Source organism: Triturus cristatus, chromosome 4_1 (genome assembly GCF_964204655.1).
Source record: "Triturus cristatus chromosome 4_1, aTriCri1.1, whole genome shotgun sequence".
Classification (NCBI taxonomy): Eukaryota; Metazoa; Chordata; class Amphibia; order Caudata; family Salamandridae; genus Triturus; species Triturus cristatus.
Genome location: NC_140585.1, coordinates 459,694,313 through 459,712,649, shown reverse-complemented (window position 1 = coordinate 459,712,649; position 18,337 = coordinate 459,694,313).

The following is an 18,337-nucleotide window of genomic DNA, read 5'->3' as shown; positions in this document are numbered from 1 at the left end:
GGAGGGTGTAGTGAGGATGCGGGATTAACTGTGGACATTGCTAAATTAGCATAAATTAGTATATGCTTGGCCGCCATCTTGCCTCTTTTGGCATGCGTTCCTACATGGCCCTGTTCTCATAAATACACTGCTTGCGCTCTTTCACATGAGAACTCTCTGCCTTTCACACATCTAGCTGTACACTGTGCGCCTCGTCAGCACAGGGTGTTCAAGGTGAAAAAACAATGTATGCTGTTGATTCGCTTTGGTCAGTCCCACGCCTATATACATAACAGGGAACACAGCTGCACTACTGAAACTCGGGTGCTTTTAATATGGCATTACATGCATGAAAAAGCACTTGGAAAAAATCATTCCAACGAAGAAGAGCTGTGCTTGTCCGTAGATGTAAAACCTTTCATCTAACTTGGAGGTATGGGGTCCCCCTGACAAAGCCTAGAGGTCTTCTATAATTATAATAAACTAGCTCTTAGCACGGGGAGGGTGGTAAGGCGCTGTAGTCCTGTTTCCACTGTCATTATAATATGGTTTCCCCGTTTGTGCTTTATGGAATTGTAACAATGCTGATTATATTGTTCTTATGCATTTTGCTGCTAGTATTGGCTCGTGTACTGCATTATAGAGCACTTTAGTTAAAATAAACATTTTAAACTATACCGAGTCTCTGTTTACTCACGTTTTGGACAAGTATGAGTGTTTGAACGAAAGAGTGTTCTTATTCCTGCGATTCCTGAGATGGTCGAAGTGACATGTTCTAGGATTTCTAATCATTGGTAGCTCCGCTGTAGTACGGAGAACGAATGAGACACTATATCTAGTCAGATTGGGGTTCTGGGAACCGAGGTGTTTTTGTTTGGTACACCACTACATACCGAGGTCCTGGTTTCCTGTGCATAGTTCTGTGTATGTGCAGAATCCCTGCAACAAGGGCAAGTCAGTAAAGACTTCCAGTGACTTAATAATACAACCTATACTACCTGGCACATTTAACCGTTAACAATTCCTTTTATATGATAACCATAGCCCTCAAAAATACTAATATTTGGTACTCTTTCCAACGTCATTACCTTAAAAAAAAGAAAAACTTGGATGATGGATGGGAGGTTTAAAGCGTTGTATCACCTAATTCACCCAAACATACAACATACATGCAGAGATTAACAAAAACACTATACCTATAATATATGCATTACTGCAAGGCAATGTTCCACGCACTTCAATTTTTTTATCAATTAACAAACAAAAATACATCAATAAAAGTCCTGTGAAAATATTCATTCACTTTAAAATTGCAGGCATTTTAAAATTAAATCCCAGAATGTAAATCCAATGTTTTTCCATTGCCCGAAAGCTCCTTAGGAAAAGTGGCAGTTGACATTATGCGGGCCAATTGGGAATACTCAAAAATATATTGCTCTATTGATGGATGTATTTTCTCAGCGGCCTTACATCAAAATTGTTAACAAAATAACTACAGATACAATACTAGGGTTCATAAACGAGGTTATCCAGAATTCCTTGCAGCAGAACTTATTGACAATGGTATCCGGCCTCATGAAACCCACACGGGTAACTTCCCGCTGCCTTGCCTCACTGGGATATTTCGAGCTCCAGAAAAACTTCTAAGTGTGAGGCCAAAAATCTTCTCTGGACTGAACTGCAATCAGCACCACATCAATGACAACCACGTCCTCGGCCTCAAAATCCAGCCTTTTCCACTCTGGGCTTTTCCCACCATCATAAATAGCTCCTTGTGACTCTGTCAAGTGGCTCCTCTTCATCAACAATCTCCTCTAGGCTACAACCTGCTGCCTAGCCCAGCTGATGACTCTACCTTCTCCAGGATATATTCAGAATTTCTTTTAAATTCCAAGGTAACCTTTACAGGGGTGAACCTGGTACCTGTATCTGACCCAAGCTCCATCTGCAGATACCGGCAGTGGGTAGTTTGTTCTTTTTGCTGCTTTTTTAACATAAAATCATTACTCTGGCCCTCCTGATTTTGTGTTTTCTTTTTATCACAGTTTGTGCGCTGCATAAATACATACACATTGCCTCTAAGTTATGCCTGACTGCTATTGTGCCAAGCTACCAGAAGGTTAAGGACAGGTTAATGTAGTGAATTTGTATGGCTCACCCTGACAAGGATTGTGTTTATTATTTGAGTTTGGTTTCCTCTCTTCTTACCTAATAACCTAATTTCTTACAACTGTCATCAGCACAAGTGTGCTAAGTCAATGCATTAACACCTCATTGCAAAAAGACATTATCAAGAAGAGACACAATTCTGTCAACCCCATGAAAAATGTACACAGACACAATCCAATATCGTTCAACAAGTCAAAAATACCATATATCAATACAACATACCGGCAACATCTAATACATAATGTTGAACAGCTAATACCTAATGTTGAACGATATGCAAACATTTCTAATTTTTATTGAATTGCTCAATAGAGAAAATTATTTACATATGTAATGAGTGACTTTCTCAAAACAGATTATGAATATGGAAGGAAGAACTACGTCCAATTCATGCAATCCACAAAAGAGTTGAGATGTGGGAATATATACATGCAATGCAATTTCATGCAATGATTACCTTAATTAATCATTGACTACAGTACAAATTTCATACAAATTTATTACATCACTTAAAACTGTAATCATCCTCTCCTCTATTAAAATATTGCTGCATGGTGTCGCATGGCAAAACGCAAAATGAGACAAAACAATTAACAAAACTGTACATCAAATCAACAAAAATCAAAATCACATTAATTCTAGACATTTATGTGACACATTATTTTAGCATTTTCTAACTTTTCTACTCCCAATCTTTTAATGGGTGTAAAGTTTTGGCTGTGCTATACATTTTGTGCACAATCACATCTAGGAATGTGGGTATTCTCTTTTGTTCTTTTAGTAATGTGTAAATTTGTACTAACTACAACGATGGTAAACTTGTGGAGACTTCTCAGAAATAGTGTCGATGCATTTTGTGGAATTCAGCCTCTTCAGGACAGATGAAAGACGGAATATCTGTATAAAGATATATCGAACTTATAAATCCATACACACAAGATATTGGGCCATATGCATCATTATGCCGGCCTCATGATACCTGCTGCACTAAACAGGGCGATCCCCCGTGTAAGCGTAAAATACAGACTAGCGTCAATTTGTGCTCCCTCGGCCACAAGCCATGCACAACAAATATCCAGTAAAAAAGTCATTATACGTAAAAAATAATAAGATTTTGCGTTGGCCGACCAAGAATACCAGGGAAGTGAAGATTGTGGGGTTCACTATATATTAAATGGAAATAGTGTCGAAAAACAGAAGTACCCGGTACCCGCTGTATAAGTGACTACTGGAACTTACTTGAGGTCATACTGGGGATATCAGGGCGGTGAATGTCCGCCAAACGCAGTGTGAGTGGTCCGGAAAATGGATTCTCTGAGAAAATGTTACAACTGACTCTGAAACATAAACCGGGAAATCATGAGTGCATTACAAATGGGGTACACATCATGTGTATGTACATATTAAAGCCCTATCTATAGGGCTCCCAGGTCCAAAGTTGTAAACCAAGGCTTTCTAAACAAAAGAGCCTTCCTACTCATAAAAAGGCAAAGAGGATCCGAATGATACTCCCCTGTTGGCTCTTTAAAATATATACAAAGCATGTTTAAGCATGTATGAGTAAGATTAGCGTTCTGAACAGAAAGCACATGCTCCCTAATGGAGCCCTCCTTCTACTCTCTTATCAGACCTATACAGAGTCAGTACTTGAAACTTAATGGATCAAAATCCGTAAACAAGGCTGGCTAAGCTGGTGAAGAATCACTGTGCCGGAGCAGGACCCAGACCTCTGCTCTCCCGCATGCTGCATTAGACTACCCACTGGCAAAGAACGGAAACTGAGCAAGGAGAGGCCTTCACTGATTCTCTAGGTGGAAAGGCATACATGCTTTACAGAGTATCCGGCGTGAATACCCTGAGCGCCACTGTGAGTCCATGCTGGGCAGAAATAACTGACACAAATGATGGCCCCTGAGAACCAGTCGCCATCTTACAGTCGTGTATTTCTGAACCGTTTGCACCTACTGTTTTAGGCCAAAGCACTTTTAAGGACTTCTGGAGGCATTGTGTTAATTTCTAAATATCAATAGTATATGATTGATACCTAAGTCACTCTTTAAAGGTGAGGACAGTTGAGAATATATCTGAAAGAAAATATGGAGACATCATTAACTATTAATATAAGTAAATTTACGATGTCAATACATTCTGGAAAGCAGTATGTTGGATTTAACACTGTCTGTAACTTTCACCACCATACAGGGATCAGTAAGATTGGACTATTATCGAATTATAAAACAATCTACCTATGTGCTCCATAATTTTCCGATTACTTTAAAAGGTTATAATAGCGGAATCTATCAAAATTGTCTCAGTGAGCAATCACTATGATTCCAAATGTAGTATGATTAAACATGATGGGTCTTCTTTAATATTCCAGCATTCGTTGAAGTACAATTTTTTAATCCCGATGATCTGGAGAACCATTCACTTGAGTGCAGTTGCACCGGTGAGTTGTAATAGTGAGCACAAGGGAGGTAACGAGTGTCTGATATTGTGTGTCTCCAAACAAATAGTATGTGAGTGGATTGTTTCTTGTTTTGAGTAAGTTCCCAACTTGGGATTGGAGCACATATAAATTGTAAATTAGATATTTTCAATGGATTTTAATTAAACTGTGATGTTTAATAACATGTTTAATTTATTTTACTAATAGTAATGAGTAAATCTTTGCTCATGTTAATGAATTTTATTGAAGTGATATGTATTTTTCTCATTTTACTTTTACAATAGGTGTGATTAATGGTTGAAGTAAGATCCATTTACAAAGGAGAAAATAGTTACGTCCTGAAGAAGGTGGTCCTATTGTGAATGTGCCACTGAAACGCATCAACGCCGAGTGTTTTCCTGGTGTTAAATTTGGATAAGTCAGCAGCTAGTTGTAGACAGGGAATCTATACCCATGCTTTGTGCTGTCTGTATTGTATCCAAATTAACATTTGTACGACACAGTTGATTGTCTTCATGAATTCTCCTTTTTAGACATATGAATAATCGCATTTAGGAATTTATGTGTTTTTAACAGTTTTATGAAATATCCGTGTGGATTCAAAACCTGTACAGTTTTATATTCATTAAAAACTTTTTCTACATTTTATCTGTTTGCATATGAGTGCTTTAAGCGTTCTGAGCGGATTGATATTTGTCTGGAGAATGAATGTGGTTGCATATTTAACGTGAACTGTTTTCTGTAGGTCTTTGCCAAAGGGAACATTTATTTTTAACTTCTTAGTCATTGTGTTAATAGCCAAGGAACTCCTGATCACTAGTGAGGGCCCGAACCTTCCAAGATAGTATAAAGGAATGATAAACCCCCAGTGGGCTAGAAGTAAAAAAAGGAGATACAATAAGAGAGGGCTATTACTAAAGAAAACATTTTATGAAAAAAGCGTGTGAGGTCTCTCCGGCCATTGGGAAAACTAGTTAAAAATAATAATAATTCTGTATATACATGTGTGCAAATCATTTGGTAAAATGCAGCAGTGGGGGCACAAATTCACCCCGAAAATAGAAATCAAATAGACACAAATATAGAACAAACTTCCTCTCTCTCTCTCGCTCTCTCTCGCTCTCTCTCTCTCTCTCTCTCTATATATATATATATATATATATATATTCTAATTGGATGGGTTTCGCTGTGAATACATATATATATATATTTACAATATATACAAATCAAAAACAACCAAAAAGTGATTGAGACTGTCATAGAGTGAGAAGAAAGTCTCATGCTGACAAACTAATCGCAATCTTGAGTCAGTGACTAGAATAAAGAAATACTGTGAACATGTCTGTATACCTGCAACACAGTGAACGTATATATTCTTTATTCTATCAAGGACCACATTTCATCCAAATCGTTAAGTCCCTTCCTCACTGTGCCAAACCCCTCGATCATTTGTCCTTCGACTCTTTTGAAAGCCAACACTGTAGGACCTTGTGTGGTCTGTGCCACATACAGAACTTACCACCATCTCTCTTCTACCTGGTGATACTTTTCCTTGTAATGGTTAACTAGAGGGGCACCTACCTTACCACATCTTATTCTAGACATGTGTTGAATTATCCAGGTTTTAACTGACTGTGCACCCTATCCAATATATGCCAGATTGCATGGGCATTGTATACAACAGACAACATTCTTTGTATTGCAGTTAGAAAACCGCAATTGCTTATGTGTTTTACATTCAAGACAATAGTCTTAGTGTCTGAAGTGTAACTGCACATCATGCAATTACAGCTCCTGTAATGGCCTGTGATCGGTGGCAGTTCTTACATTCTTCGTAGGTCTCTCCTTGTAACTCAAGGGCATTTAGACTTAACCAGGTGATAGGAGAAGGTATTAGCTTTTTTTAAAGGAGATCATGGGCTTAGGAATTGCCAAGGGGTCAAGATTTTCCAGTTCCACTGAATGATGTTTTTTATTTTGTTACATTTAAGGTTGAACATGATGACACATGTAAGGGGATTAGTGTCCTTTCGTTTTTTTAGGGGTAAGGATGGTTTCCCTTGGAGTGAACCATGCTCTTTTAGAGTCCGCTTTGACCAATTTAATTCCTTGACATAGATATTTCACAGTACCAAAAAATGCCATTCAACAATTAGGTTGACCTCAGACCATAGAAAAGTCCAAAAATAAAAGGAAAAATATTTTAGGATAAACCTGATATGACAAGTAGATTACTTACACAAAGCTAACCATTACTGATCATTGCTTGCTGTTTGCAGTTATATTTGAATACATAACTTTTTAATACATCTTCATTAGTTTTATACTTTATATGACAAACTCAAATGTCTGTCATGGTCGCAGAGTTAGATTAGGTACAGAAACAATTTGATACATCGGTATTTCATGCAAGAGCTTGAAATTATGCAATTATCTGCTATATGCAAGTAAATATACAAGCGAATTTTATGCTCCAGAAACATCTCGGTCCAACTCTGATGATTATATTACACTTATTTTGTGAAAGTACCCTTTTTTACTAGGTGCACCATAGAATAATCAAGGCAATTTGTCCTTATGGTGTTTAAATTTATGAATTCATTGAAGCATATTGGAATTATTTTTGCTTTCCACCAACTATGCAGTGATTCAAAAACGGCTTGGGAAGCCCTCTAAAGTGTTGATATTAAAATATATCTCAGGATAATGTTTCCACTGGTATGATGTTATTGATTAATAACATTATGTAGGCACTTTGACATTTATGGTCCCCAGGCCTAGTGTATGGTTAGCATTGGTACAACATTGGTATTTTCTGACTCCATTTGTAAAATTGGTGTAATCTGTCTCCTCCCGTTCATCATTCACTTATTCAAATATCTAGCTAATTACTCATCTCGATGTATGACCATCTCTCTTTCTCTCTCTCTCTCTCACACACACACACTTGGTAATCAGAAAAAATTGCCAGTCATTCATAAATTAGCTATATTTATTGCTTTTACAAGTTATCGTTCAATCTTGAGTTTTCTCTCCATTTCATACGTCTTATTTCTTCAGCGCGTGGATGCCCTTCGATGTCTTGTAGCACTATGAATAGATGGCTACTCCACAAGACTTACTGGACCCCGGCTCGACTAGCCGCGCTAGGCCTCAGAGAAAATGACCTATGCTGGAACTGCGGCAACGAAAAGGGGGACCTAGCACATCTCATCTTCTACTGCCCAAGAATCAAAACGTTTTGGGAAAAAATCTTTGGTTTCATTAAAAAGGCTCTGGGATGCACACTAAACCCAGAATTCTCTTCCCTCACCACCGCATTTATGACCGCAGGACTTGCTTCACAGCATGACAGGGATCTGCTAGACCTCCTACTGACTGCGGCAGTGAAAATGGTCCTGTCCAACTGGAAGGATACAACTAAGACATCATACAAAGGCTGGATCAACTGGGTAACATACCTCAGGGGCGCAGATAGCACAGCACTGTAAAACTCACCCTGGAGACCAGCTACTAGGGGGATGTGGAAATCGCTTGACGAGTATCTGGACTCCTATGAACCCCCGTGACACCACTTGCGGGGGACGGCTGCCCACAAAACAAAACTCTACAAACCCAGACTAGGCTCATCACTAGAGAACACTTCTTGTAACCTATCTTCACCCCTTGTTTTCTATTCTCTCTCTTTCTTTCACCCTGTCCTTAATCTCCTAGCAAGTCAATGTAAAGGGGTGCAGCAAAACATGTATACCAATTACCTGTAGCTACAGCAACACCAACCACGTTTGGCTGATACTTCGTAACGGAAAAGCTAATGTACTTGTCTGTAAAAATAAATAAAATACTTTGAAATCAAAAAAAGATTTGATTTATCCTCTTATACTGTGGGTAGACAACAATTTATCGGCGCTCCTGCAGGAACATTTAGCAAGACCGGGATAACTAATTTGTGTATTATGAAAAGATGTTACCCATGCTCCCAGGGTGGTTCAAGGTCCGATGTCACTTGATTAGTCACACACTCTATCCTGTCACAGTTCATGTTTTCTCTGAACTGAGAAGTGCTCTTTGAGAAAATATCTAGTGGAAGTGAAACGTGAGTTCATTGTGACAGCGTGTCACCATCAATTAGCAATTTTGTTTAATCTTTCTGTCTGCTGTCTTACTCTTTGGGACACTAGCTGTACATCGTTCATGTGCAAGGAATTCTAGGATTCTAGGCGTCCTTTTAATCCTGGGCGTGGAGACAGCGAGACAGACTGTTTCCTATTTACAAAGAATGCTAATGTGCTTTAAAACTGGATGTTATCAAGATTTCTACCCTTGAATGCATCGCTGTGTTCTCTATTTCAGTGATGTGAATGCACTTTAATTTTTATTTACAACGTATTTTAACAACAGTGAGGGTACAGGCCTCCTCTGAGGGGAAATTACAAGATCCATAAGCAAAATCCTGAAGTTTATTAACACTGGACCGCGGCCACGACAACCATTTACCGGATATTTAGCAAACCATTCGCAAACGCAGACACACAGTTTGCTGTCCAGGCTGGATGTTCTGCGTTTCTTAAGTCTTGACTAAGCCTCATGAAATGACCTGAGTTTATCTGATCCGGCTCAGGAAATAAACAAAGACACGGCTTCAGATCAAAGGAACACAATGCTGCAATCACATTTGACAGCAATGAAAATAAAAAGGAACATATCCTTTGAAAGGAACTGGTTCTAGTCCAAGTACAATGGGCCCGCTTTGCAAAGATTTTGCTAGGAGTATGTGTGACGTGCACCTGCCTTACTCCTGTATTGCAGGATAAATCAAATGGGGTCTGGTAATATGGGGCAAAGAAAGTGTTAATTTGCTAATTCATTTGACAAATCCGCATAAAAATCGAGGGTCATGTATATGAGTATATATATATATAGTTTTGTTTAAAAAAATATATTAATAAATACATAACTTAGCATTTAAAAAACCGTACAAATTCACTGAAAAAACCATAGGTTTCACACACGTTATAGTTAGGAATTAGCATTTAAAAAACCTTGCAAATTCACTTAAAAAACCATAGGTTTCACACATGTTATAGTTAGCTGGGCATTTCCCTCGTAAAAAACCAATGAAATTCCCCGTTATAGTTAGTGCAGGCAACTATAACTCACGCGACCGCAATCCGCTGCTGATGACGTCAGATATTACATCACTGATGACATATGTGTCTTTCTGAAAAAAAAAAAAATGAAATATATGTATAGCTGAAGATGAATGGAAGAAGTCATGGGTAAATAAGTGTCTAAATACAGTGATGTAATATCTGACGTCATCAGCAGCGGATTGCGGTCGCGTGAGTTATAGTTGCCTGCACTAACTATAACGGGGAATTTCATTGGTTTTTTACGAGGGAAATGCCCAGCTAACTATAACATGTGTGAAACCTATGGTTTTTTAAGTGAATATAAATATATATACATATATATATATTCACTGAAAAAACCATAGGTTTCACACATGTTATAGTTAGCTGGACATTTTACTGATAAAAAACCAATGAAATTCCCCCGTTATAGTTACTGCAGGCAACTATAACTCAAGCGACCGCAATCCTCTGCTGATGCTAATACTGTATTTAGACACTTATTTGCCCATGTCTTCTTCCATTAAATTTTAGCTTTACATATATTACAAATATTTTTTTTTCATAAAGACACATATGTCATCAGCAGAAGATTGCGGTCGCGTGAGTTATAGTTGCCTGCAGTAACTATAACGGGGGAATTTCATTGGTTTTTTATCAGTAAAATGTCCAGCTAACTATAACATGTGTGAAACCTATGGTTTTTTCAGTGAATTTGCAAGGTTTTTTAAATGCTAAGTTACTTTACGCCATTCGTGGCGTGCGCGCCCAGTTAACGCAGTTCGTTCCGTGCGCGCACGGTGCGCTTCGCACACCGCGCGCCCACTTTACGCAGTTAGTGCCGTGCACGCACAGTGGTCACGCGGTGCACTGCGCGCACCACGTGCCCACGTTAAGCGGGATGGGCCATGTACGCACGATGCGCTTCGCGCACCGTGCGCACAAGGGGGACATATTTTGCGCATCTTTGTGAAATGTATTCTTCGGGCACCATTTGCACACGGGGTGGGGAGAATGTGGATAGTTTTTTTTTTATATAATTTTTTACCGTGCGCGTACGGTAAGCGTAATCGGCGATTTTCCGAAAAAAAAAATTTTTTTTTTTTTTGGCCTTGGGGGTGGTTTGGGGACCACTGTATCAATGCTGGGTGGTTAGGATCTCATGAAACTGCCTCTTTACATATATTTGGGGTACGTTTTTGCTGCCCAACTCAGGAAGCGAGAGAGAAAATGGCGGCCGCCGCTTCCTGGTTTCGACTGACTCGAATGTTTACTAAGATCTAAGAGCCAATCAGAATCGCGCTCGCGCACGCCACCGTACGCGTACGGTAAGCTTACGGTAAGCGCACCGTAAGCGCACCGTAAGCTGCCACAGATATATATATTGATTTAAAGGCTATTTTCTCAGAATCTACTGAACAGATTTACACCAAACCTACAAAAGGCACTTCCTTGACCTGGGGACTACCTCTCTGCCAAATTTCATTAAATTCTGTTCAGCCGTTCGGGCTGTAGCCCTGTCTAAAGGTCCTATGGAAAAATGCATGGGAAAAACGCGTTTTGGGACCCCCCTTTTATCTCAGGCCCCGCTTGACGAATCCCCCCGAGACTTTCAGGGTAGGAGCGGAGCGTAGCGCCCCACCTATTTTGAAAAATTCGCGAGGATTTGTCGACCGGCGCCAAAGTTATTCAAAATAGAATGTTGCGGATTTCCTATGGAAACGTGGTCCTAACTATAACTACCTACTGGCGACCGCCAGTAGGTAATATATATATATATATATATATATATATATATCAAAGAAACACTTTGAGGCTCATTACTGGTGGTGAAGCTTTATTCAGCATCCAACCGGCACAGCATGTTTTCCGTTCCCCTTTAAAGGGAAACGGAAAACATGCTGTGCCGGTTGGATGCTGAATAAAGCTTCACCACCAGTAATGAGCCTCAAAGTGTTTCTTTGGTGTTAAAATGGATGGGCTGCTCCGTGCCCATTGGATTTGAGGCTGCCCTGAAGGGTCGGGGGCTCCAGAACAGGAGAAGTGTTTTTGTGGATATATATATATATATATATATATATATATATATATATATATATATATATATATATATATATATATATATTGCAATGAAGTTCTCCCATAAATCCTAGGAAGAATGACGAGCCACTCCGTAGTCTGCAGGTAAGTGTAAAGTTTATTCACACCAGACGACGCGTTTCGGCTGACACGCAGCCTTGGTCACATGACCTCGCTCCTGAACCAGGAAGTATATATTGTCATAGGTTCCGGGCACGTCGCAGCATGCACAAACAAAAGTAAAAGTAAAAACAGACTTAATATCAGTCTTTCTTTTCATACAATAATTTCGTGATTGAAAACAAATTCCTTATTGATATATTAATGCTTTCCCTTTGGTTTACATGTTAGGCGGCCAATTTACAAATTGTTATAAACATTATTGCATATACTTGATATAATGTTGTTCGTGACAGTCGATGTTTAGTTTTTCACATATAAGTTGTTGATACATGGAATAATATCGAAATCCCTGCAGTTGGGTTATATAGTTAAGTACGCGCAGTGGTAGGTAGAAGGATTCCCAGAGATGTGGTCACATATATAAATGTCCAAAATCAATGAGTCCATATATATATATATATATATGCTTTTTTGGTATGTCAAGTTAAGCCCTTCGATGATCCAAGGTTTCATGCAGATCTGACAAGGGTGAGGGGAGGACAGATTTAAAAGGAGACAAAGTTTTCACTTGCTAATACCTTCGGCCCTCTTTGACAAACGTATATGAAACTCTGTTGACATTTCCAAGTTTAATTCTGTCAAGTTATGTGCAAATGCATTACGGAGCAAAAGTAAAGAAGGGGTAAAAACATGTGGGGGCAACAACATTATCATTCACTAATAACTGGTTTTGCCACTGTTTCATTCATCTGCATGAAAATTATCAGGCAGCTAGGGGGTAAGGACTCTGAAGTGTGCTAACTTTATCTTACGTCTTCAGCCTTTCTTTGACAGGGTCAATATTTACGTATCCTCCCACCACATAAAAACGTGCATACTTCTTACCAATAGGGTCCACGTTCACCATTCAGAGAAGAGCAGACGTTTATAACATTTGGTAGTGAGAGTTTCAGCTTTATTGTGAAGCTGAACCTTGCCAGGTAAGGCTGAAGAGGTGATACCAGAGCCCTCAAATCCCCCCATTCCTCAAAAAGAGGAATAAGAAGTTATTTACATAGGGTAGACAGTGAACCAAGAAAAAAAGAAAGATTTCATAGTTTGAGATTTTTTTCTCATATTCCCTGGCTATGAAAAACTCAAAGGTGGGAGGTTCACAAATATTCTCTGAGGACTGAAGTTGAGCACAGGACAGAGAAGTGTGTACGCCTTTGGCACTTTAACCATAGAAGGCACCTGAAGGCAAAGTATAAGAGCATATAAAAAATTCCTGTGCAACCAACATCAAGAAAAGAAGCAAACCACAGAAAGGCAGGAAGCACTATGCAGCCTGGGTTGGCTGCCTACTAAGATTTTATCACTGGGCGTGGCCACAGGTCCTGCCGCCAACCCCCTACTGCGCATGGTCAAATGTCATGTACAGCAGGGGTTGGCCACCTGTGGCAGGTTGGCTCAGGGCCTGAACACAGGCCAGGCCTTGTGGCCACCCCACTCTACACAATAAAAGTATATTCACTGTATGGGTTGGCCACCCAGGGCAGGAACATATATAGTCTAACCTGGGGTTTGGGTGCCCCCAATACACACTAGTAAAGCCATTCTTTGGCCTTCTCCAATGTGAAAACCTGGGTGACTTATACACTTCAGCCCCACTTGTATGCAAGCGTCTCCATACGATAGTGAGCAGCTAACGTCTATCCCAGCCTCCCACATGTACCGACTGATGCTTTCTGGTCCACTGAATATTTTATGAGCAGTCCATTGCTACTTTTCAAATATTGAGTATGCTTTAATGTCATTTTGTGACCTTCCAATGTTAACTTTAGGCTCTAGAGTCCTAATTTAATTGACAGAAGCCTGGTGTTTTGAGAAGGCTATCACAGCTGTTATTGCAATGTGATTTGGAGGTTCAAAGGATCCCTCTGTGTTTTGGAGAATGGGAGCTCCCTATGAAATCAAGAGGCCATAGCAACAATGGCTAGCATGAAGACTGCTAAAATGCTGCTTTCTAGCCTTTGGAAAGTGCCTGGGAGCTGGAAATGATGTAAGAGATTGAGAATTCGCTGTAAAAGGTTTATATTTTTTGGTGCTGTAGCACAAGCGTGGTAAAATGTTATTATAATCTTACTCTCCTTACTACTCTAGCCATACTGGATACAATTAGACAATCCACAGAGATAATGATACCTCTGATGAATCTTTCTCTGCCAATTGGAGGGGTGGAAATTATGGTATCGAAAACAGCACATTAGCTGTCCATTGAGGACCATTAATTGACAGCTAACTCCTCACAAATTTGAGATCAGATTTAGGTACACCGCTCTCAAAACCATGTTGTAGAAATAAAGACTAGCAATGGGAAGACCCAAACTCCTGAAGACATTAAGTCAGACTAGAATTATGCACACCAAAAGCTCTGAAACAGCAACACAGAACAAATTAGGTAATACCTGATGTTCTGACGTAACTCACTGATTCTCCTGCCACTTTTTTAAGACATCAGTAAAATAGCATGTTTAAATGTAAGAACCAACAAGATTCAATAATAGACTCAGACGTAGATTAGATTATTTTGGTTATTTTATTAAAAATTGAAAATCCATAGCAATAAGGAGTCTTTTAAGAATTTCAGTTAAGAATATCACAGCTTGCACAAAAGCACCAAACATTTAGGCAAAGCTTTATTGGATGATTATTGGATGGTTATTATAAAAATCAGTTTACAGAGTTGCAGTGTCCCACTATCATTAAAGATGGAAGGATAGTTCCTTTGTCTAACAGCTCAAATCCTACAAAGAAGGGGAAAGGTTTCAAATTTAAAATCCATTAAGGGCAAGTCCATTAGCATAGAGCAAAGAAATAAAGAAAACTAAATGGTTCAGCAAAGGAGGTTTAAGTTCTCTCATTTGTGGTTCCTTCTTTTATAAAGTCTCTAACAAATTTCCAGTGATGTAGCACCACACAACCATCGAAAGACAGTCATATGCTCAGATTCATATAATGTCACCTAGGACACTCGCAACATTAAGATGCATTCCGATGCTAGTCATGAGAAACTAGATATTTGTAAAAAGAAAAATGCTAATTATCAGTTTACAGTAACAGCTGAAATCATGTTCCTACAGGAATAATTCACTTTGAGCTTTAAAGAAACATTTAAGAATGTCGAAAGTTACACATGTACTGAACAAATAAAGCAACATTTCACAAGTTGTAAAAGGACCACTGTATTAGGTATGGGGAAAGGTCAGCATTAGAGAAAAAGCATATTTGTATGAGCCTTTACATTGGCATTACACATTTCAATTGAAATACATTCTAAATCAAATATGATGCAATAAGATCAATTCAAATAGGGAACACATGCAATTTTCACCAGACATTATTGCATGGAAATAGCTAATGTTAGAAATACCCTACTACCACAATTTTCTCAATATTCTATATTTTTAGTATAACATTTTCTAAATTCACACTTCAAAATTCGTATTTCACTTCTCATTAACTATAGACTATCTAGTATTATTATGTGAAATTTTAAAGATCATACCTAGTTTCCACACATTTGTGTACAAACTTTTCTAAATAGTGCATTCTAGCTGAAGGCTTTCAAAACACTAGGCCACTTTATTAACAGCAACATTTTCATGAGTAAATGTTAATAAACAACATGCTCATAAGAAAATAATTATTGCGACTCAATTATTTTCATTAGTATTACTTTGTATGCATGTTTTCTTCGTCTTACATTTTAAAGCATGCTTTTACGGTACTTCTACTACACTTGATTCGGTTTCATGTGTCACTGTGTCTAACATATGCAAAGTGAACTTTTAGCTTTTCATGTCTTTAATCAGTAAATATGTTGTGCATTATGATTTTCAAAATCTTACTTCATCAAGTCCCCCCTTCATCCATTCCCTAAATTTCCCAACCATTTGGAACATTTAATAATCCCTTACCTATGGTTTCCCAGGCACCATCTGCTTTTCAGAGTTTTAAGTCCTTGTTTAAGTCAGTAATGCTTTTAATGTAACCATCTAAGTCTTAACTCCTTTATGGTATGTAAGTGCAGCAATATTGGACTTTTAACAATCGAGCAGACTCTGCCCTCCTTTGTGAGAATGATATCAAGGTCAAGTCCATTTTGAATCACCATCGATCTTATCACTATAATTTCTTCATCTACAACAGAAAACCCCCCAGTTGTACTGGTGGAAAGTTTATCAACAATAGTAGACAGCTTTCTCATTTTCTGTGAGTTTAATCCTACTCATACTGAAGGTATTAGGACTACAAATATATCACCTACTATTTCACTTGCATTCACACTTCTTTTCATTCTCGCATTTGTATCTACTAATTCTTCTTTAATTCGCTTAAATAAATGTTTCAAAAAATGATTATCAAATTACAACTTCCATACCATCCTTTTGGCAATTTGTAAAAAGCAATCTTCCCACGAATATAATACACTCCAGGGAACATAGGACATGCACGCTCTAAGTAGCTATGCCAGTCTCATATATTTCAAATGTATGTTCACACTGGCTAAATCCTACAAAAACAATATTAGTATTTGATTTCTTTCTGTATATACAAAGTTTACCTTTGTGTTGCCAGTCTAAAACTATTGACACCATTCACTCTATGATTTTATTTTATTTTTTCAGTAAGCTCAAAGGAAGTAATTTAGGCATGCATTAATAATATTTGTTACATTATCTCGTCTACTTTTCACTAAATTTATAAAATTCTTTACAGCGCTCAATAATATACATGTTAAGTTATTTCTAAGTTCATAAGTACAAAGATTGAGTTGGTCTAAATATGTAACCTATAGTTTCAGCCATTGAAGCTTCAGAATGCTGATTTAACTACTTAAGCAGAGGAAGTTCAGAAAGGATCCAAACTTGATTAGAGTAGCAATATTGCAATTGATCTGTGCCATAAAATAAGCTAGCTAACTTTGCAAGAAATTCCAAATGTTAAAGGTAAGCTATGGTAAATTTCTCCTTCAGCAACTGATGAAAGAATTTGCGTACAAACATAGCAATCAACAACATCCATAGTATTTACATATTTGTAAGCAGAATAGTATAAACATGTAACCTAAAATGTATTCTCAAAGCATTCATTGCAGTGTAAAGAGTTGTCACTCAGAATAATAGAATCAGAACCATTTATTTTAGCAGCTTCAGAGAAATAGTAAGTTTAGAATCTTTCAAAGAAAAATAATTTGGCAAATTTGAGAAAATCAGCATTATAATTAATATTAAGACAATAATAGAAAGAATCACAGTATATACACATTTATATTTGGAAGAGATTACAGTGTCAGATTGCATGGCAATTCAACAGGGTCTTGGCACTAAAAATTAGGGCAAAGCTCAAAATCTTCTCAGATATGGAAAGACTCTCATATCAGCTTAGTTGATCAGTATATTCAGGAAAAACTGTGTCAGTCAATCAATTCGTACATCCAGATTAAAAGTTAGTTTCAACAAGTTTGAGGTGGACGCATATTGTTGTATGTTTCCTACACTGACATTGTTATTTGTCTTATGTTAGCCTTACTATGCATGTTGTAGCCCTCTTCTGCTTTGCACATGTTACCAAAGTACACGCTTGTTTTGTGTCACATTGTATTTTTATATATAGTTAGAACACGTTTTTGGCCTGGGATTTGGTCTGCACAGCCTAGGCAAGGCCAAGCAACACTGCTTTTTGTTATTCTCTGTGGTTGAACACTGGCACCTAGCCATAATAGAGACAACCAGCTGCTGTTTTCAAAAACACACAGAGAGGGGAGACTGGCAGACAGTGTAAAGGTCCTCAGACAAGAGACCTGCATCAGCTGGGATGCTACTATCTATGAATGCTAAGATATGGGGTCCGTTGCCAAGCCCAGAGATCAATACTAAAAATATAATCATTTAGCTTTCATAGGAAAGGTGGGTTTAGGCAAATCTGTCCATTGCCCTAATGACATTACTGGCCTGTATTTGTTTGCTAGTTGTAGTGCAACTATCACACATTTGAGTGCAATGGTTTAAATACACAGTGTTAACTTTCTTTGGGTCTCTTTTCTATTTATTGTGGATAAGTATGAGTGAGAGAGCAAAAAGGGTTGAACTGCTACCGCGAGGTTGAGAGGGTCAGGAGTACTCTGTTTTGGGATGTAAAATCACTTGTCTCTCTGGAAAGGTTAGAATGGCAAGTGAGGCACTATGAGCTAGCCGGATTCAGTCCCATAGATACTGATGGGGTATGGTGACTCAGTCCCTAAATCTGATGTCCTATGGTCCCAAGAATAGCTATGTTCCTGAGGGTAATCCCTGCAACATGGTGCCGCCAACATTTGGTCTGTTACTAATTTGCGGGTCTCTTGATTAGTGCTTGTGCTTGT